The sequence below is a fragment of the Jaculus jaculus genome, chromosome 4 (assembly GCF_020740685.1).
Source record: "Jaculus jaculus isolate mJacJac1 chromosome 4, mJacJac1.mat.Y.cur, whole genome shotgun sequence".
Lineage (NCBI taxonomy): Eukaryota > Metazoa > Chordata > Mammalia > Rodentia > Dipodidae > Jaculus > Jaculus jaculus.
This window is the reverse complement of record NC_059105.1, coordinates 145,764,908-145,786,476: the sequence shown is the minus strand read 5'-3', so window position 1 is coordinate 145,786,476 and position 21,569 is coordinate 145,764,908. Positions and strand designations below refer to the sequence as shown.

Sequence of the window (21,569 nt, the reverse complement as noted above, 5' to 3'; positions counted from 1 at the left end):
CTGAAGGACTCTGATTTTCTTAAGGCCATTCTATTCTGAAGAGGCACGTCTGGAACTTGAAACTGTGTTTTTCAGATACTCATTGTGATCGCCAAGCCGACATTTATGACAGTACACAAATCAACTGGTGACGTGTATCAAGCACTGCTCACTGGTTATGAGGAGGTGTTAACAATTCCACCCACGGTGGTTTAATTTTGTAAATTTGTAACACCTTTTCCAATTAAATGACTACATTGCAGATAAAACTGCCCACACAGTGCTCATGAATATTGAGTCATTAATCTCTCCAGGAAACTCCTCCAAGGAACTAGAGTGGTCATTTGAAGAGCTATTCAGTTGTCGATTACAGATTCAGTTTCCTTAAACACCTGTAGGTCACTTGTTACCAACCCTAAATTGCAAATTATCCTAGTTTCAGAAGGAATAAGCTTACTAGTGGTGTTAAAGGAAGTATGATTCCCTCGGCAATCACAGTCCTTGAAAAGGAGGTGTTCTCAGTGGTCTGAATCCCTTGTGTGGGACTTACATCAGTCTAACTTCATGATGACAGTAGCTGCCTAGTTCTCCATTCTGTCCTGGACAGCTCAATGTTCATGCTAAATACTTGAGCCTGATTCTTGTTTTGTGATCATCTGTGATGAAGCTGTTTGGCTGAGCAATCTGGTTCTTGAAGTTCCCTTCCTGGAAATAGTCATCTGCCCAATGAGCATCAGAGCATTCAGGTCCAGTACAAAGATGGGGAAAAGGAAGATCTGACAGATGCTGTATGAAGATGGAGAGATGATTTCCAGGAGAGGAACAAAGATTGAATCATCATCGTTCTATGGGGCAGGAGAGCAAGGAAATGAGCATTCACTTGAATTCCAGGTGACTGAAACCACCTTTGTGCCTTGTCTGTAGTGGATGGTTGATGCATTCCTGCAGTGATTGTGGCTATCTGGGCAGTACAAGCTTGATCAGTGTGTGATTCCAACTGGTCTCATCAGAGACTGAACATTTATTGTAACTGTCTCTATAACTAAACCAGGTAGTTCAATGTTTAGCCTGAATTTGTCATATTTAATGGCCTTTAAAATAGGTTTCTTTAATATGACAGTCCTTAGATTTCTAAGTAGCAGAACAGATTTCTATGGACCCGTGGAGACGGTTTAAGTGTCAGTGAATATACGATGAGGTTCCACAAGGAGAGCATTTGTCTGAGATATAAGAACAGTTTGAGATCTGCTTACTGACTGGAACCAAACATGGCTCTTTTTAACTTAGCACAGATGCTCTTGCATCTGCAGTAGCTGTGTGCAAAATATCAGTTTTCAATTTAGCAGGGCTGTTCATAATTCAGGCTCAGGTATTTTGAGAAATTTCAGTAACATGAAGACTCATTGAGCAGGCAGGTTTGGCTTACATAGTTGGGAATTAAATCTTCCTCTTAGGTGCAATTGCTATACTTTCTCATAGAAAGCTGAAAATCGATGTGGTCATGTCGAATGTGCCATTTCCCCTTGTCAAGTTAAGCTGGTTGGTTTTACCTTGTGGATTAATTACAAATTCTGAACTGATCTTTATCTAAACAGAGATGCTATGTCAGACATTCATGAGACCACTGTGGGGGAAGGCATATAATTAAAAAAAAAAAAAAACACCTTAAGCTTATAGATGTTTATACAAAGTGGTTCCAAAAAATGGTTCTAAAATCCCAAGTTGAATTTTATACAGAAGGCACTTATCATGTTGTTCACTTCAGTAAAAACTCTTGTGATTTAAATAACTTATAACTCAAAAGGGTCTTAAGGATTGTGAGACACAAAGGTAGAAAGCATGGTATAATGTGCTGGGAAGTTTCAAAAGAACCATTTGATCTGGCCTGACTCAAAGCAGGCTGAGTCCATCTGTCAATGCAAGAAACTGAGGACTCAAGTGTTGTGTTGAATGTGTTCAATGTTGACAGAGTCCAAGGGTTTTGGGTTTTCTTTTTGTTGATGGTGATTAGAGTGCTTCTTAACTATTGAATGGATAGTTATGAATGCAGAATAGAATTCCAAAATCCAGAATGTTATTAGGCCTTACCTGCTATTTCTAACAGCCCTCAGTGCACTAAGCCCTTTGGCCCGGGTGGATACTCATGAGTCTCTCCCTGCCTGCCTGTGTGTATGTATACACATCGCTACAGACATGCGTGAACATGTTTGCTTGTGCCCTTAGACTTGGATCCAGTGGTGGTTTTACAAGCTTAGGTCTTTGATGGGTTTAAGGTCATGAATATGAAATTAGTTAACTGTTTAAATCATAGGCCTGAACAAACTACTTCTAGTAACATCGTATATCCCAGAGTCAAGAAAAGAAGACATTAGGAGCTTTTGAGAAATGACTGTGAAATGAAACAAAAGTAAATAGTTTCACAGGCTAAGTCTAGAAATATTTCATGTTTCTTCCTTCATTGCTTTGTTGTGAATTAGTAATATTTCTAGAGTTAGTGAACTTGACCTTTCCCTTCATCCATACTTGTATCCTTTAATAGACCCTGATACTGTAGATGAGAAAGCACTTTGAAAAGATACGAGTTTATATTTGTTGATTATATTTTAGTCTCCTTTATAGAATTAGCACCTAATATTGAATTTAGTTTCATATTTTTTCACTCAATTCAAAAACCTGTGGTTGTAGGCTGGAGAGATGGCTTAGTGTTAAGGTACTTGCCTGCAAAGCCTAAGGATCCATCTTCCACTCGACAAGTTCCAAGTAAGCCAGACGCACAAGGTAACAAGCACACAAGCTTGCACATACACACAAGTTGGTGTCTGCGTCTGGAGTTCAATTGCGGTGGCTGGAGGCCCTGACATACCAATTTTCTCCTCCACTCTCAAAAAATAAAAATAAAATTAAAAGAAAAATATTGAAACCTGAGGTTTTATAATTAGAGTGAACCTTTCAAACATTAACTTTGATCTCCTTATTGTCTTTTATTGGTAGTACAAGATGTATGGGTAATAACTATTAGTTACACATAGCTTGCTCCTGATACTGTACAGGTAAAACAAGCAACTTTATTTTTAATTTTATTATTGTTTTGCTTGTGTGTGAGTGTGTAATGTGGTGTGTGTGTGTGTGTGCATGCACATGCCTGGCGTATTCATGTTTATGTACCCATGTCATGCCCTATGGGCTTGCCTGTGGTGGGGTATGCTCACTGGTGGTAGCTGGAGAAGAAGGTAGGCAATTCCACTTCATTGCTCTTCTGCCTGTCCTTGTGTGAGTGAGAGTTTCTTACTCATCCCAGAGCTTGCTGTTTTTTCATGAGATCTGGCTCTTCTTGGTTCTCTGCTTTGCTATTATGGGACTGGTGTTACAGTCATGACTGGCTGTTTATGTGGGACTTGGGCACTGAACTTGAGCAGTTGCTCAAGCCTCAGGATTGCATAGGAAGTGTTCTTATCAATTAAGCTATATGATCAACCCTAATCATTTTTACTTTATTTGGAATTTCTTTTTCTTTTTTTTTTTCTAATGATAAGTTAACATTATCTCCACTCTTAAGCATCACAATTTGTTTTATAAATATATTCAATTTTATACCATATTTTGAAATGATTAGCAGTAAGTATAAATAGTTCTAGTTTTTTAAAAACACTGTAACCATGGTTGTTTGAATGTAAAATTTCCCTCATTAGCTTCATGTGTTGGTGTGTTTGTTATGTTCCGTTGTCAACTTGATCAGATTGGGAATCTACACACCTTTCTCTTGGGCAGGCTTCTGAGGATGCTTCCAGGAAGGGTTAACTGAAAGAAAAAGCCCTCCTTCCTTCAGAGTGGAAGGTCCTGCAAGTGGTAAGTTCAGAGGGGAAAGAGTCCTTGCTTTTCACCTGGCTGCCTGTCCTATTACTAGTGACTGCCTTCACTTGTATGTCCATCTAGCTGGTTTGGCTGCTTTTGTTGGTATTGCAACCAAGTTTTCTCAGCCTTTCACTATTAACTGAAGACTAGCAGCTCTCCAGGAATCTCCCAGGTGTTCAGGGCTGGATTGGGACTGCTGAGGCTTCCAACCATGTGGGCTGAGCAGCAGCTGGATTCCTTGACTCTCAAGCCTGCAGACAGCTATTGTTGGGCTGCTATAAATTAATCCAATCAATTCCCCCTTTTTTAAAATTTTTTAAAAATAATTTTGTTTATTTTTTTTTAAATTTAATTTATTAGTTTTCTTTTTAGCAAATACAGGCAGTTTGGTACTGTACCATTGTTTAGGCTCATCCATGATCTACCCCTTCCCAATGGACCCTCCTTGTTGATGTAGATGGGTCGTGTGTGCATTGTGGAGTTAGTCCACCGTTATTGGTATGATAAATGTCTCTGCATATCATGACCCAACATGTGCTCTGACAATCTTTCCGCCCCCTCTTCTGCAAAATTTCCCTGCTCCATGTTGGGTTCATTTTTGGTCTGCTTCCGTGATGAGGTGCTGGGGGCCTCTGAGGCTCTGGCTCTCTGATTTGGTAGGAGTTGATTTTCTCTGTGTTAGTCTCCTTCCCCCTTGTTCTGGTATCCGGTTCATCAGGAAAATAGCACCCTTGCTTGTTTCGCCAGTTTTCCTTAGTTTCAGCTGGGGCCCTTTTGAGGTATGTTGGGGCAGCTCTCTCCTTAGGATCTGCATCTATCTGAAAAAGAGAAGAAGATTCTCCAACAGAGAGTAAGTTAGCACCCAGAAAATTGAGATAACACTTACTTTTTTGATAGAGAGTTTAATAGGTGTAGGCCCTCTTGTACCCCATGATTGATGGTAGCTTGATATTGGAGAGTGGGCTTATGTTTGGAAATGGTTCTGACTTGTTTCCCATCTCCAGCTATGGGTCTCGTACCTCTGAGGGGATCAGTTAGCCAAATCAAGACCAGTTGGTTCCCCACCATGGCTGTGTGCCACTATTGCACTTGTGTGGGCATCACACCAGGTTATTTGTTGCTAATTAGGTTAGACCATGAGTTGCTTGGACAGATATGGGTCATTTCCCCCAGTCACCCATGTAGCACCTTCTGCCACTAGACACACTGACTGTCTGGGGACTGACTCTCTCCTAGCCTCCAGCCATGCTGTTCCATTTTACGTGTCAGCTGTGTATGAAGTCTTCAGCAATAGGGTCTTACCACTGACCTTTGGTGGGTCATCAAGTACTCTTGACAGAAGTCTGTCATTGTTTTAGGAAACCTTGTAGGTTTCTCTGATCAAAAGCTCATTGTGGATGATAACCCCATGCTGGTAGCAGGGGTTACAGGTCAGTGCCCACTAAGAAAATGAGGAAAAACATAATTAATATACAAGAGTTAGAGAGGAGAGAGAGGTGGGGGGGGGGAATAGGGAAGGAGGGAAGATGTAGATGATTTAGTTTAGTCTTGATCCTACCCTCTCCAGTGTCTTGTGGTTCAGGTGTTTCCTATAAGGGTCTAGTGAAGGTTCAGCCATTTGGTCTGCCTTTTAGGAAGTAGAATTTTATGGTACCATTGCCATTTGGGTCCAGATTAGTGTTTCCCATCCCTTTGAAGTCCTCCCCTCCCTCCCCATTCATTCTAGTGTCTAGTCCATGAGGTGCTTGCTGAGTATGTAAGGTATCTTGGGTAGATTCAGGTTAGGTGTTGTAGATGAGTGAGACTATGTGTCAATTTTTTTTCTTTGATTGAGTAAGTTCACTGAGAATGATCTGTTCCAGGTTCAACCATTTTTCCTCAAATTTCTTTGTGTCGTTTTTTCTTACTGCTGTATAGAATTCCATTGTGTAGATATACCACATCTTAGTTATCCATTCTTCTAGTGATGTACATCTGGGATGATTCCAGCTTTTAGCTATTACAAATTGAGCCACTACAAACATGGTTGAGCAAATCTCTCTGGCCTGTGGTTTGAAGGTTTTAGGGTAGATGCCCAGTAAGGGTATAACTGGGTCTGTTAGTATCTCTATAGTCAGCTTTTTCAGGAGTCTCCATATTGCTTTCCAAAGTGGTTATACCATCCTACATTCCTACCAACAGTGAATGAGTGTTCCTGCTTCTCCACATCCTCGCCAGCATTTGTTTTCATTTGATTTTTTGATGTTGGCTATCCTTATTGGGGTAAGGTGGAATCTCATAGTTGTTTTAATTTGCATTTCTCTGCTGATTAGGGATGATGAACATTTTCTTAAGTGTGTGTTTGCCATTTGTATATCTTTCTCTGTGAACTGCCTGTTCAACTCTGTGCCCCATTTTTTGAGTGGGGTGTTTGTCTTCTTATTGTTTAGACTTTTGAGTTCTTCGTAGATTCTAGAGATTAGACCTCTATCAGTTGTATAACCTGCAAATATTTTCTCCCATTCTGTGGGTATTCTATTGGCTTTGCTTATTATATGCTTGTCTGTAAAGAAACTCTTCAGCTTCATATGATCCCATTGGTTGAGTGACTGTTTAAGAATGTGAGCCACTGGGGTTTTGTTCAGGAAGTCTTTTTCCATTCCTATATCATGGAAAGTACTTCCTAAATTTTCTTCCAGTAGTATTTGAGTTTATGGTCCTATGTTGAGGTCTTTGATCCATTTGGATTTGAGTGTAGTGCATGGTGAAATGTGTGGATCAAGTTTTAGTTTCCTGCATGTGGTTATCCAGTTTGTCCAGCACCATTTGTTGAAGATGCTATCTTTTTTCCAGCCTATATTGTTTGGGCCTTTGTCAAATATCAAGTAGCTATAGTTGCTTGACCCCAAATCTGAGTCCTCAAGTCTATTCCATTGGTCAATATTCCTGTTTTTATGCCAGTACCATGCTGTTTTTATTACTATGGCTTTGTAGTATAGCTTTAGATCAGGTATGGTGATGCCACCAGAGGTATTTCTTTTGCTGAGGATATATTTGGATATGCGAGGCCTTCTGTTTTTCCATATGAAATTTGAGATCATTTTATCTATCTCTGTGAAGAACACTGTAGGGATTATTTATTTATTTATTTATTTTGCTTTTTTTGAGGTAGGGTCTCACTCTAGCCCAGGCTGACCTGGAATTCACTATGGTGTCTCAGGGTGGCCTCAAACTCACAGCGATCCTCCTACCTCTGCCTCCCAAGTGCTGGGATTAAAGGCGTGCGCCACCACGCCCGGCGCCACTGTAGGGATTTTAATTGGAATTGCGTTAAATCTATATATTGCCTTTGGTAGGATTGTCATCTTCACAATGTTAATTCTGCCTATGCAGGAGCATGGGAGGTCTTTCCATCTTCTCAGTCCTCCTCAATTTCTTTTTTGAGAGTTTTTATATTTTCGTTGTATAGATCTTTTACTTCCTTGGTTAATGTTATTCCAAGGTATTTTTTTTGTTGTTGTTGCTGTTGAAAATGGGACTATGTCCCTTATTTCTTTTTCTGTATCTTTGTCATTTGCATACAGAAGTGCTACCGATTTTTGTGCATTGATTTTGTATCCTGCTACTTTGCTATAGGAGTTAATCACCTTCAGGAGTTTTGGGATGGAGTCTCTTGGGTCTCTTACATATACAATCATGTCATCAGTGAATAGAGCTAACTTAACGTCTTCCTTTCCAAATTGTATCCCTTTTATTTCCTTCTCCTGTCTTATTGCTTCAGCTAGGACTTCAAGAACTGTATTGAAAAGCAGAGGTGAGAGAGGACATCCCGTCTTGTTCCTGATCTTAATGGGAATTCCTCTAGTCTCTCTCCATTAAGTATTATTTGGGCCTTTGGAGCTTTGTATATTGCCTTTATTATATTAAGATGTGAATCGGCCATGCCAATTCTCTCCAATGTTTTGATCATGAAGTGATGTTGTATCTTGACAAAGGCCTTTTCTGCATCTATCGAAATGATCATGTGGTTTTTATGTTTAAGCTTGTTTATGTGGTGTATTACATTGACAGATTTTCGTATGTTGAACCACCCTTGTGTTCTTGGGATAAATCCCACTTGGTCAAGGTGGATAATGCTTTTGATGTGTTGTTGGACTTGGTTTGCGAGTATTTTGTTCAGGGTCTTTGCATCTATGTTCATTAGGGAAATAGGCTGGTAGTTTTCTTTTCTTGTGGCATCTCTGCCTGGTTTTGGGATTAGGGTGATACTAACTTCATAGAAGGAGTTGGGTAGCTTTCCCTGTTCTTCAATTGTATGGCACAGTTTTAGGAAGATTGGTTTGAGGTCTTCCATGAAGGTTTGAGAAAATTCGGCTGGGAATCCATCTGGTCCTGGACTCTTCTTTTTGGGGAGGTTTTTTTTTTTTTTTTTAAATACTTTTTCAATCTCCATGAGTGTGATGGGTTCATTGAGGTGATTAATCTGCTCTGAGTTTAGCTTTGGTAGATGATATGCATCCAGGAATTTATCCATCTCCTCCACATTTTCCAGTTTTGTGGAGTAGAGGTTTTTGAAATAAGTCCTGATGATTTTCCCAATTTCACTTATGTCTGTTGTGATATCTCCTTTTTCATTTTGAATTTTGTTAATTTGGAGTCTCTCCTTTTTTTGCTTGATCAAATTGGCCAGAGGATTGTCAATCTTGTTTATTTTTTCAAAGAACCAGCTCTTTGTTTTGTCAATTGCCTTAATTGTTTCCTTAGTTTCCAACTCATTAATTTCTGCTCTGATTTTAAATATTTCTTTCTTTCTGGAGCTCTTTGGGTTGGATTTTTCTTGTTTTTCCAGTGCCTTTAGGTGGATGGTTAGTCTATTGATTTGGGATCTTTCTGTCTTTTTTATGAAGGCATTGAGTGCTATAAATTTTCCCCTGAGGACTGCCTTCATTGTGTCCCATAAGTTTTGGTATGATGTGTTCTCATTGTCATTCAATTCCAGGAATTTTTCAATTTCATTTTTTATTTCATCTCCTATCCACTTATTGTTTAAGAGTGTGCTGTTCAGTTTCCAGGTGCCATTGGGATTCTTGGTGGGTCTTTTGTTGTTGACTTCTAGCAATATAGCATTGTGGTATGATATCATGCAGGGAATTATGTTAATTTTCCTAAATATGTGGAGGTAGGCTTTGTGACCCAGTATATGTTCTATTTTAGAGAATGTTCCATGGGCTGCTGAGAAGAATGTGTAGTCTGTGGATTTGGGATGGAAAGTTCTGTAGATGTCCGTTAGGTCTAAGTGTTCTATGGGTTTGTTGAGCACTCTTACTTCCCTGTTGAGTTTATGTTTGGATGATCTGTCTATTACTGATAATGGTGTGTTGAAGTCCCCAGCTATGATGGTGTTGGTGGTTATTTCTGTTTTATTGTCAAGTAGGTTTTGTTTTATGAACTGTGATGCCCCTGTGTTTGGTGCATTAAGATTTATGATTGTAATATCCTCCTGATGGATTGCTACCTTGATAAGTAGGAAGTAGCCTTCTTTGTCTTTTTTTGATTATTTTTGGTTTGAAGTCTGTTTTATCTGATATTAATATAGCTATGCCTGCTTGTTTCTTATTCCCATTTGCTTGGAATATTGTTTTGAACCCCTTCATCCTAAGGAGGTTTCTGTCTTTAGTGGTAAGGTGGGTTTCTTGAAGGCAAAAGATTGAGGGGTCTAATTTTTTGATCCACCCTGTTAGCTTGTGTCTCTTGATGGGTGAATTAAGGCCATTAATATTGTGTCTACTCTGGGTTTGGTTGTTGTGATCTGCTTCTTATAGGCATTTGTGTTTGGTTATTTGTTTCTCTCTGTGGAGAATTTCCTGGAATACTTTCTGTAGGTTTGGTTTTGTGTTCATATAATTGTAAAGCTGAGTTTTGTCATGGAAAGTTTTTCTTTCACCATCTATTATGAGGGAGACTTTTGCCGGGTAGAGTAGTTTGGGTTGGAAGCCATAGTTTCTTAGAGTTTGGAGAGTTTTATTCCAGGCCCTTCTAGCTTTCAGGGTTTCCATTGAGAATTCTGAAGTAATTCTGATGGGGTTTCCTTTGAAAGTAGTGTGCTGTTTTTCCCTAGCTGCTTATAGGATTTTCTCTTTGGTGTCAATGTTTAGAGTCTTAATGATAATATGTCTTGGGGAGTTTCTCCTTTAGTCCAGTCTGTTTGGAGTTCTGTTCACTTCTTGTATCTTGATGGGCCTTTCTTTTAAGAGACTGGGGAAGTTTTCTTCAATTATTTTGTTAAATAAGTTTTCCATGCCTTTGGTCTGAAATTCTTCTCCTTCTGGTATTCCAATGATTCTGATATTAGGACATTTAAGTGTATGCCACAATTCCCTCATGTTCTGTTCACAGGAACTTTTGAACTTACTGAAATTTTGGAGCTCTTGAACTGTTTCTTCCATCCTGTCTTCCAGATCAGAGTTTCTATCCTCCACTTCGCTGACTCCATTCTTGAGATCCTCTAGAGAGTTTTGGACTTGTTCAATTGTTTGTATTTTCTACTACTTTCCTATGAATCACTTCCATTGCTCTGTCCAGCTCCCTTTTCACCTCATTTTCTGATTTTCTTGATGATTCTTGGAATTCATCCTTTCACTTCTTTATGTTTTCATTTAGTGTGGCCAGCTGATTTTTAAGGTCCTCTTTTTTTTTTTTTTCACTCTCCCTCAACTCTCTTAGCTTTTTTTGAATTCCTTCCAATGTCTTATCATATTGCTCTAGCTTAGTGACAGCAGCATCCACATGATTATTGGTCCTTTGTTGCTTTCCTGCCAGTTCTAGCAGTAGGTTGGTCAGGGTTGCATTGCTCATAGCTTCCACTTGATGTTCTGATCTCAAAAACTCTTCTATGTTTTGGTTAGATGTAATCCTTGTTGGACTGGGTGATCTATCTGGATTTTCTTGCATTTTATTTTTCATGTTATTTCTTTTGTGCTATGGTCTACCCATGACAGTGTATGGGCAGGTAGGTGGGTGGACCAGCCTGGGTTCTAGCTGAATGAGACTCCAAGGCAGCCTGGGGCAGTTGCCAAGCAACCTAGGTTTTTGCTCTTTCTTGCCAAAGTTGCCTGAATTCTCACCCAGCAATGCACTAAAGCCGCGTGCCTTCCAGCTTCGAATGGGACTGAGGTAGCAAACCCTGAAGCTGCCCAAACTCTGCCTGAGGACCCTGGGACCTGCAAACAGTCTGTGCTCTCCTGCCACAGGGGAGTGGGGGATGTGCAACGAGGGACAGGTAGGGGATGGCACCTGAGCTGGTGCTAGTGACTCAGTGTGGCCCTTGCTGTGGGACTGAGCCTGCTGTACGTGCAATTGTAGTGCAGAGGCAGCTGCTGCATGCATGGGATCTGGGCACAGCAGAGGCTAGCCACAGGGCGCGCGATAGGAGCACAGCTGTGGTGGGTCTGGCGGCCACCTGATCACAGCAGCGGTGGTACCCGTGGGTGTGCGAACGAAGCACAGTGCGGTGGGCCGGTGCTAGCAATCAGAGCACAAGGGCAGTGGTCCCCGTGGGTGTGGAGGTCCCCACGAGTGTGCAAATGGTGCACATTGGTGGCAGTCCCGGTGGGTGTGCAAACGGAGCACAGCGCAGTGGGCTGGCAGGCGCATGATCAGAGCACAGCCGCTTGGGCGCAGGGTGCAGCGGCTGTATGAGGGGGTAGATCACCCACCCTAGAGGGCATCTGCGATTCCCTGTTTTTCCCCACTCTGTGCCTTCCCAGTGGCAAGATAACCCTGATAACCCTTGATTTCTTGCCTTTCTTTCCCCGGTATTTGCAGCACAGTTAGGCAGTTGCCATCTTGGCTGGAAGTCTCAATTCCCTTTTTAATACCAATTCATCTATGGGCTCTGTTCCTATAGAGAACTTTGACTAATAGAGCTGAACTACTTAATTCCCAGTTGGTGATGTTGTTTGGGAAGATTGTGTAGCCTTTGGGAAGAGAAGCTTTGTTAAAAGAATTGTGTCACTGCGAGTGGGCTTTGAAGTGTTAAATCTCAGCCCAGCTTGTTATACTAAGCTTGTTTTGCTATTGACTTTATGCTGTTGTGAAGATATAATGTCAAGAATTCTGCCTCTGCCATGATTGTCTCCTCAATAAAAACTTCTGAAAACTTTAAGCTGAAATAAACTCTTTCCTTTTATAAGCTGCTCCTGGTCTGGTATTTATTTATAGCAATGAGAAAGTAACTGCTACAGAAAATTGGTAGCAAGAGTGAGCTCATTGTTTTGATCAACCTAACCAGGTAGTTCTTAGTCTTGTGAAACTGGTTTGTGGGAGGGATATAGAAGAATTGGAAACTTTAGAATACAGGAAACATAACAATGTTGTAGGCTGAACTTGAAAAGTTAGTGTGGGGAGAGTTTGGGGGACCAGAATGAAGAGAGCAATGTGGACAATGGAAGAGCCTCAGCTTTTTAGGCTTCAGATGGAAAGATGGACTTTGTCAAGAAGGAGGAGATACCAAGACATGGGATGGTCACCAGGGAAAGCTTATGGATTGGGGTGGATTCTGTATGATAGAAGGCTGCAGGTAGCACAGCTGAAAGAGTGTAACTACACAGGTCTTTTGAAGTCCCAGTGATTTCATCACATGTCTTAGGCGCTGGATAAGGAGCTGCAGGATTTGCTGTTTGCCCTGCTTGTTGATGGTCTGCATTGGTCTTTATTTCTTTGCTATGCCCTCTTCCCTTTCTTTAGGAGTGAGAATGTTTACACCATGCCATTTTTTATTGGAGTTGGGTAATCAAAAAATAGAACTACCAAAAGACCCAGGTATGCTACTTCTTGGGTATATATACTCAAAAGACTATATTTTACAACAGACACTTGCACATCCATATTTATTGCAGTTTTATCCACAATAGTTAGGAAATGAAATCAGCATTGATACCTGTAAAAAGAAGATGGATAATGACCATGTGGTATATATGTACAATGAAATTTTATTCAGCTATAAAGAAAAATTATAAAATTTGCCGGAAAATGAATGAAATTGGAAAATCTTTCATTAAATCAGTCATAACAGGCTCAGACAGACAAATATACAATGTTCTCTCTTATGTGGAACCTAGCTTTTAGTTGTTATGTATGTGCATTTATGTGGGGGTATGAGTGGAGGCCAGGAAGCTAGAAAGGAGGCCATGAGATAGAGAAAAGGAGCATAAGTGAAAGGGTTGAAGAGGTTAATGTAGCAGGTGTGGTATGAAGGTGGAAGGGGAACACTGAGACAGAAGGGTCCAGCAAGGGTGAGGGACAAGGAGACAAGAAGAGGACACTGTATTAGGGATAAGAATCAACCAAAACTGACTATGTATGTTCATACCATAAAGAAATCTGTACCATTGTATGTTGATTAAAAGACACTTTAAAAAAAGTATAATCAATCAGTATTGAAAAAATATTAGTATTGGTATCAAATATTCAACCATTTTGGTCACTGTTTCCTATCCTCATAGTTCTTTGAAAATGTTGATAATTTTGGCTATTATAATTAACTATGGGAGGCTATATCCTGTTATTATACTCCCCTATACTCCTAGCCTTCACTTTTGTCTGTCCTGATTTTACAATCTTTCTTAAAAAGTTAAATAAAGAACCTAATGTTTGAATTTTGTCTCAGAGCTCAAGACAGAAGAGTGTAGCATTGAGCTCTGAATCCTTATGCAAACAATTAAACTTGTCTATAATCATAAGCATTAGCTTCCTTGAAATAAAATATGAAATGAAAACCAAACTAAAGAAAAAATATCACATTGACTATAGACCTGCATGGGCATAGATATAAGAGTAGTAAGTATTATGTGAAAATTCATCCTGATCACCTTCTCTAGCTGTTCAAATTCTAATGTACCGATGGGAAATTCTTTGCTGTTTGAGAACTTATTGCAGCCGTGCTGACAGAAGAAAGTTGATTAGTTAATTATATCGTCTTTTCTGCTTCTCAAGCACTTCTGCTACTCATATCTCCTTTATCAAGCAGTGTTTGTGTCTGACAGGGCAGCCACGCAATTCACAGACTGTCTTGGCATTTGGATGGAATCAACTTTTATTTGGAAAAATGTGGGCAAGAGATAATTAACAACATTTTCCTGGTGCCTGAACAATCGCTAGGAATGAGCACTGATGTTACATGTTCTGCTTAGCACTGACTGTTGAGTTTTTAAAGTCAAAATATGCACTTCAAATGAGGTGTATGCTACAGAGGTTCTTTAAAATTTAGGGCACTAGCCAAAAATATCTTTTGCTTAAGTTAAAGAAAGTGATGGGGAAATGTTAATTTAATTCTTATAATATACAGATGAATATATTGATCTTTCATCTTGCAGTATATTTCTTTCATAATCACATTTGCCAAAACTATTTTTCAGAGAAATGGTTAAGAAAGTCATTTAAAAAATGCAAAGTTTAAGCAGAATTTGGCGAATTATCAAATCTAATTTTCTTTCTTATTTCAAAGCAAAATTCTAGAAAATATTGCCTAACAAAATATTTATGCTTTATTAAGCTCTTACTGTATCCACATTAAAATTTTAGTGAAAAATATCATTTCATGTTGTGATTATTCTACCAATCATGATTTTGCAGGGGCACATGAAATTTGGACTAACTAGTAATAAGGAAATGCAAACATGAAGTATTAATTAGACATTTTTATACAAATTTGTTTATCTAAGAAGATGCAGAAATGGAAGATTAGTCTATATGGAGATATGAATCCTGAAATTTAAAGAATTTTTACCAGTTTCCTAATTATGAGATGGCTATTACAAATGCTTTGGAAAAGAAAGGCATGAAAAATATAGGTAAAAGAAATTATGATAACGATGCAAAGATCAAGATTGTGCGTAGGGCTGGAGAGATGGCTTAGCAGTTAAGCGCTTGCCTGTGAGGCCTAAAGACCCTGGTTCGAGGCTCAATTCCCAAGGACCCACAGTAGCCAGACGCACAGAGGGTGCACGCGTCTGGAGTTTGTTTGCAGTGGCTAGAAGCCTTGGTGTGCCCATTCTTTCTCTCTATCACTCTCAAAAAAAAGATTGTGTGTAACTCCTGGGTATGTGGAGGACACTGGCCAATTTTTATTGTCTGGTATATTAAAGTGAAAGGCTTTTTTTTTTTTCTGAGGGATGGGACCACCACATCACCCAAACAAAGCACAAAGGTGCCTATTGCTTGCTTAAGTGTTGCTTGAGTCATAATCCTACACAGTGACACAAACCCAGCACGCAACTTTTCAGCATACAGGATTCCAAAGTGGCTACTTGCCGTAGCATGGTCAAACTTTCAAGGTGAGACCAGAAGGATGATGTCATCTTTAGAAAGGAATGAGGCTTGCTGTCTGCTTTCAGATTCAGATGTATCGCAATATTTCTGCTCCTAATGGAACAAAGGGATCCAAGATGTGATCAGTTGATTGTTTTTATTTATTATTATTATTATTAGTAGTAATACATTCCTTTTCTCCTTTTTATAGTTTTTTTTTTGCATTTTGACAGAGTCATACATGTATTTAATATATTTTGGTTGTTCTTCACCAATTGCCTTTTCTTATTCTCTTCCTATTAATGCCTTTTTTTCTTCTCCATAAATTTGCATCTTACATTCATAACTTTTTTTTCTCAATTTTATTAAACATTTTCCATGATTATAAAAAATATCCCTCCCCCCCATTTCACCTTTGAAATTCCATTCTCATCACATCCAACTCCCCATCTCAATAAGTCTCTCCTCTATTCAGATGCCATGATCCTTCCCTCCTCTTATGATGGTCTTGTGTAGGTAGTGTCAGGCACTATGAGGTCATGGATACGGAGGCCAATTTTTTGTCTGGAGGGAGCACATTGTAAGGAGTCCAACCCTTCCTTCCTTTGGCTCTTACATTCTTTCCGCCACCTCTTCTGCATTAGACCCTGAGCCTTGGAAGGTGTGATCTAGATGTTACTCGGTACTCTAGTTACTTCTTTCCAGCACCATGATACCTTCTGAGTTGTCCCAAGGTCACTGCCATCTGAAAAGAGAAGATTCTCTACCAAAAGTGAGAGTAGCATTAATATAAGTGTATGAATATTAAGAGAAGTACTTACAAGGCAGTTTGATAAGCATAGTATATACACTTATCCAGTCATCAGGAGATGTTACACCCCTAGGGCTCATGACTACCCCTGTCTCAAGTTTTCAGTATCAGGGATATATTCCCCCAGTGGAGTGGGCCTCTAGTCCAATTGGAGGACAGTTGGTTTTCACCATGACAGATGTGCCACTATTGCACCCATTGGCTCATCTGGCCTGGCTGACCAATTATAAGGCTTGCAGTGTCCACTGTTGAGTATCTTCAGTGGTGGTGTATCTTTCTCCCACATAACTTATGTTTTCACACATGGAGTTAAATTAGGGTTGCTGGCATGATTGTAGGTGGAGAGTTATTTACATGGACTGGGCAACTTGCCAGTAGCTACAGCTCTGATAAACATCACTCCCTTCTCCCATCAACCATTATTCTAGTGATTATTTTTGTGGCCATATTAATCAGAACCAGTCTTAAACCTGTTTCATTATTGATTTTAAGGAATAACTTTCTTTTTAGTAACTAGCTGGGAAATTTTCTGGAATAACCAATCTTTTCAGGATAAAATTTTGTGTAAGTATATATTAAAATATTTTAGCTGAGTGTGGTGGTGCACGCCTTTAATCCCAGTACTCGGGAGGCAGAGGTAGGAAGATGGCCTTGAGTTCAAGGCCACCCTGAGAGTACATAGTGAATTCCAGGTCACCTTGAGCTAGAATGAAATTCCTGCCTTGAAAAACAAAAAACAACAACAACAAAAAACAAACCACAAAATTATAGTTGTGGGCAACTAAGCTATTCTTTTCTTTTCTGAGTAAGGGCAATAAGAATTCTACAGATCTCAGGACTTGTGAAACTAAGAAAGAAATACAGAGGAGTAATTAATAAATACGCCACCTGTTGCTATTTTTCTAGACTGTAAGGTCATTTTATACCTTTCTACGCTATAGTTGATTTCTCTTTCAGAGCTAAAAGCTTTAAGGCTATTCTGCAAAATAGAAAGAGAAGTACAAATGGAAGGTACCATTAAATGCACAAGCCAACACTGAGCTTTATGGCTCCTTCAAGATCTTAATGATATTTTAAAGAAACCTTCCAATGAGATTGCTTTGATTTAGGTATTGAGAGATATCCATGGTGTGCCCATAATTTACATACTGAAAGGAAATGGTCTGTGTACCTTTCTTAGACTGGCTTCTCTCTTGTTTATTATGCTCACAGAAATTATTTGTTATGTCTTATTTTATGTTCATCATATTTCATTTCTTTTCAAAAGTACCATGTGATATTACAAAGTTATTATTAAGAGTGTTAGGAGTTGCCATTTGTAGTAGTTTGAATGGATGTCTCCCAGTAGATCCAGTTTTAGTAAAGATTCTTGGATTTCCAGCTGCCTGGCTGGAAGAGGTGTCACTGAGGGTGCATCCTTGGGTGTAGGCCTGAGGTGTAGGGGTGTGTTGGGCACTGCCAGGCACAGGTTAGATCCTTCAGGAGAGGGGCCTAAGCTGCTAGGCACGACTAAGGACTCCCAGGCTACAGGAGGCCACTCCCTCTCCAACCCCAGCACACCTGAATTTAGGTTCTGCCCACAGCCCTGTAACCTTTAGCCAGTTGCCTAGGAAACTCCTTATCAGCCTTCACAAAGCCCATTCCCCTGAGACCCAAGATCACCTGACTGACTCCCCCCCTGCCTAGGGCTCATGACCTCCCTTGTCATGGGCTTTTGACTAGAACTTCAGTACCAGGCATGTATTCCCTACTGTGGAGTGGGCCTCCAGTCCAATTAGAGAGTGATTGATTTCCCCCATAACAGACATATCATTATTGTACCTGTTGGCTCATTTGGCTGGCAAAACTTCAGGTTTGCAGTGTCCACTGTTGTTTTTCTCTCATGATGACTTCTCTCTCCCTAGGGCTTAATGCGGCATAGCTTTTTCCAGCTTTCTGTCAACTGGTCTACAGGCAGGAGGTTTTTAGCTCAGCTCCAGCTTTATTTCTCAGTAACTTTGCATCCTAAGCATGTGGAATCATAAGCAAGAGGATCTTACCATCTGTTCCTTATGGGAAACCAAGAACTTTGACAATGTTCTCTAATGATTTGGGGTCATCAGGGACCTCACTGGCCAACCAGTCACCAGAAGGTATCCCATCCCTAGCACTGAAATTTTTCTAATGTACGGATTCTTGGTGTGCCATTTTCTAGAAAAGTAGCTTTCCATAAAGCTTATTGATACCATCTTAAATTTTGATTAACTATCCCACAATCCTTCTTTTACTCAGTCTCTTCCCCTGACCTTACTTAGGTCATTGTACCACCAGTAATCTGTTCATTTACTTACATATACACAACAACATCCCCTTAACTCCTTTACGTGCCTCCCTCCCTTATAGCTTCTTTCTAGCTTACTGGCCTCTAATTTTTACTCAAACTCACACACAGGCCTAAACATTTGTAGTTAGGATCGACATATGACAGAGAATATTTGGTGTTTGGCTTTCTGGGCCTGAGTTATCTCACTTAGTATAATATTTTAAGTCTATCCATTTCCCTGAAAATTTCATTTTTCCTTACTGCTGGATAGAAATCTATTGTATAGCTGGGCATGGTGATAAATGCCTTTAATCTCCAGACTCAGGAGGCTGAGATAGGAGGATCACAGTGAGTTGAAGGCCACCTTGAGACTGCATAATGAATTCCAGGTCAGCCTAGGCTGGAGTGAGACCCTAACTCAGAAAAAAAAAAAATCGTTGTATAAATGTACTACATCTTTATCCATCTTTATCATCCATTCATCAGTTGAGGGACATCTAGGCTGGTTCAAATTTCTAGCTATTATTATGGAGTCAGATGTGCTACCGTTGCACCCCAAGCTCCCAGTAATTTCCTAGATATTATGAATAGAGCAACAACAAACATGGATGTGCAAGTACCTCTAAGGTAGTGAGATGAGTCCTTAGGATATAGGCCTAGGAGTGGTATAGCTGGATCATATGGCACATCCATTTTTTTTTTTTTTTAGCTGCCTCAGGAAACTTCACTCTGATTTCCAAAAAGGTGTTGAGTTTGCCTGCTATTCAAGCATTCTAGTAGACTGGATGGAGCAATTTACTGGAAAATTCTAAAATTAAACTGAGCAATATACATATTAAATCCAAACCAGTACAGAGTATTTATGGAAGAGTGGGGACTAGAACAAAAACATAATCTAATAAAGCCAAAGTCCCTGAAAGTATGTGTTGCCTACATCCTTAATCCTGTTAACAGGGAGGTTGAGATTTCTGGTCAGAAATGGGTTCCAGGTCATCCTGGGGCTGAGGGCGACCATGCTCCCTATAATGACAGAAGAAAAAGACAAAGACATTATAAATCAGGAAATGTCAAAGGCAACAATAGTCAATAACAAAATATAGTCTATTTGAGGGCTGGCTAAGAATATATCAGTAAAATACAACATACAACCTGCACTGATATGGAAGGTGAGATTAGCACTTCCAGTGCAGGCCTATGTACCTGGTTTTGTGTAAGTAGACCCTCTTAACATCTTTTGGGATAGCTTCCCCTCTCACCTATGCTGAGTGCTCACCTTGAATCCACTCTGCTGCACTATGAACTCGATTAGGCTGCTTGGGTCATTGGATATGGTACTGTTCATGGATGTGCTGGATGCTGTGTGGCTGGGGGATGGCTGTCCAGTGGTTCGCAGCACTTATGGTTGGGGGCAGGGAGGCTGTGCAGGGTGCCGGGGGTTGTACTGGAGCTGCACAGTTGGTCCCATTTATGCTCTCCTTCATCAGCTGCTCAGTTGGTTCCTGCTATCTTTCCTTGCCTTTATGAGGAGGCTGATGTGAGTAGAGAAAATCCTTTCACCTGGTTTCTGCCCTGGTGGCTCTGTGTGGGGGCAGGTGGATATGCAGACCAGTGTCACTGGTGCTACAGTGAGAGCCGATTCTGGCTGGTTGCCTGCTTGCTAGAAGCTCTGGTTCTCTCCTGCTTCTCTGCTGAAGTTGATAATTCCTTATGTACCTTCACTTTTTAGTAGAAGAGTGTATTTTGCTGTTTTTCTGCTTATCCCCCCCTCACCAAGGTTGTTTTAACACCACCATCTTACCCAGAATATACACACATTTCTAATAACATATATGACCTCCTTTTCACACTGCAATTGTACTACATATAAACATGTATCAGAGGCTATCTCCTCTGCACATGTTTTTCCATGCTTGGAAAAACACATCTTTTATCTTTGAGAAAGAACACGTTCAATTACTCTGTGGATGCGCCAGCTAATGATTTATAGGATTTTTGTCCACAAGGAGGACTAATAGCTGTTTCTTAGCCTGAAACCTTAAAAACCAAACCACCAGTGCATAAGTTAAAATATCCATGGTCTGGTCATTCATGCCAGTACTAAATTTCACCTTTAACCAAGAAGCAAAAAAAAAAAATTTTTTTTTGGGGCGGCTTGTGATATAAATACAGATGTTTAATTAATAATAATAAAATAGATATTTTATGTCACTATTTTAATTTTTGTTTGAGGTAAATACACTAAGAACATAACTGAATTCAGAGTCTTCAACCTATTATACTTTTCAGAAAGTAGATAAAGTTCTGGAACTAGTGAACTTGTTACAGAAGAAACTTAAGCAATAATTGAAGCAGCAATTATACTCTTGAGAATCGTGATACTGTTGTTATCTGCATCTCCATACAGTTTTAAGACGTTTTCCTTAATTTATCTTTCACCAATGACTTTGTGATCATGTTAGCAGGTTTAGGGGCTTGAACACTGGGGTTTCTTCTCCCACTTCCCAGGAAAACTACTTCTCCAGAACTGTCCCACCCCATGAGACAATAGGAGGGGCCTAAATTTGAATCCTAGCTAAGTGAACATGAGTATTGTCTTTGCCCTTTCTGAGACTAAATCTCCATAGTGGCATATGAGCAAATTATGTAGTTCCTTGGTTATGTAGTCTGCCTGTCCCAAGCCTGATTCGTTCATCTTATTTATGATCAAGGACACCAGCACTACATGGCCTAGGTGAATGATATAAAACCTACATGGTGGTCTTGAATCATGTTATAGTTTTACTGTATATTACAAGCATATGCTTGTAATAAAAATTATGAGCAACATCTAAAATATGTTTTAAAAGTTCTCTCATGTTGAAAAGCACTTTGACTTATAAAATATATAAAACTGATAAGTTATAAATGCTAGGTCATGCTAATCAGATTTTTTTTTTTTTGAGGTAGGGTCTTATTCTAGCCCAGTCTGACCTGGAATTCACTATGTAGTCTCAGACAGGCCTTGAACTCATGACAATCCTTCTACCTCTGACTCCTGAGTACTAGGATTAAAGGCATGTTCTACCACTCCCAATTTACTACAGTTTTTTTCTTACACATTTCCTTATAAATTCACAATAAGGGATTATTTCCCATTTGCTTTGAGAGTCATTCTATGGGTATTATACATTTATATTCTACAATAATTAAAAGCTAAAGTTGAATTTTTAGCTCAAAATCCATTGTCAGACTCATACCTTGTTTGATAATTTGTAATTAATGAAAATAATTTAAGTTCAACATAATTAGAAGCACTGGATGTGATTGTGATATTTATTACACATATATCCAGTTCCTGTG

General features: G+C 39.7%; 1 pseudogene; it reads right to left on the bottom strand.

Moving 5' to 3' along the window:
- Nucleotides 1-19,572, bottom strand: part of LOC101614119 — a 38,403-nt pseudogene extending 18,831 nt beyond the window's left edge.
- Between the last annotated feature and the right edge of the window lie 1,997 nt (nt 19,573-21,569).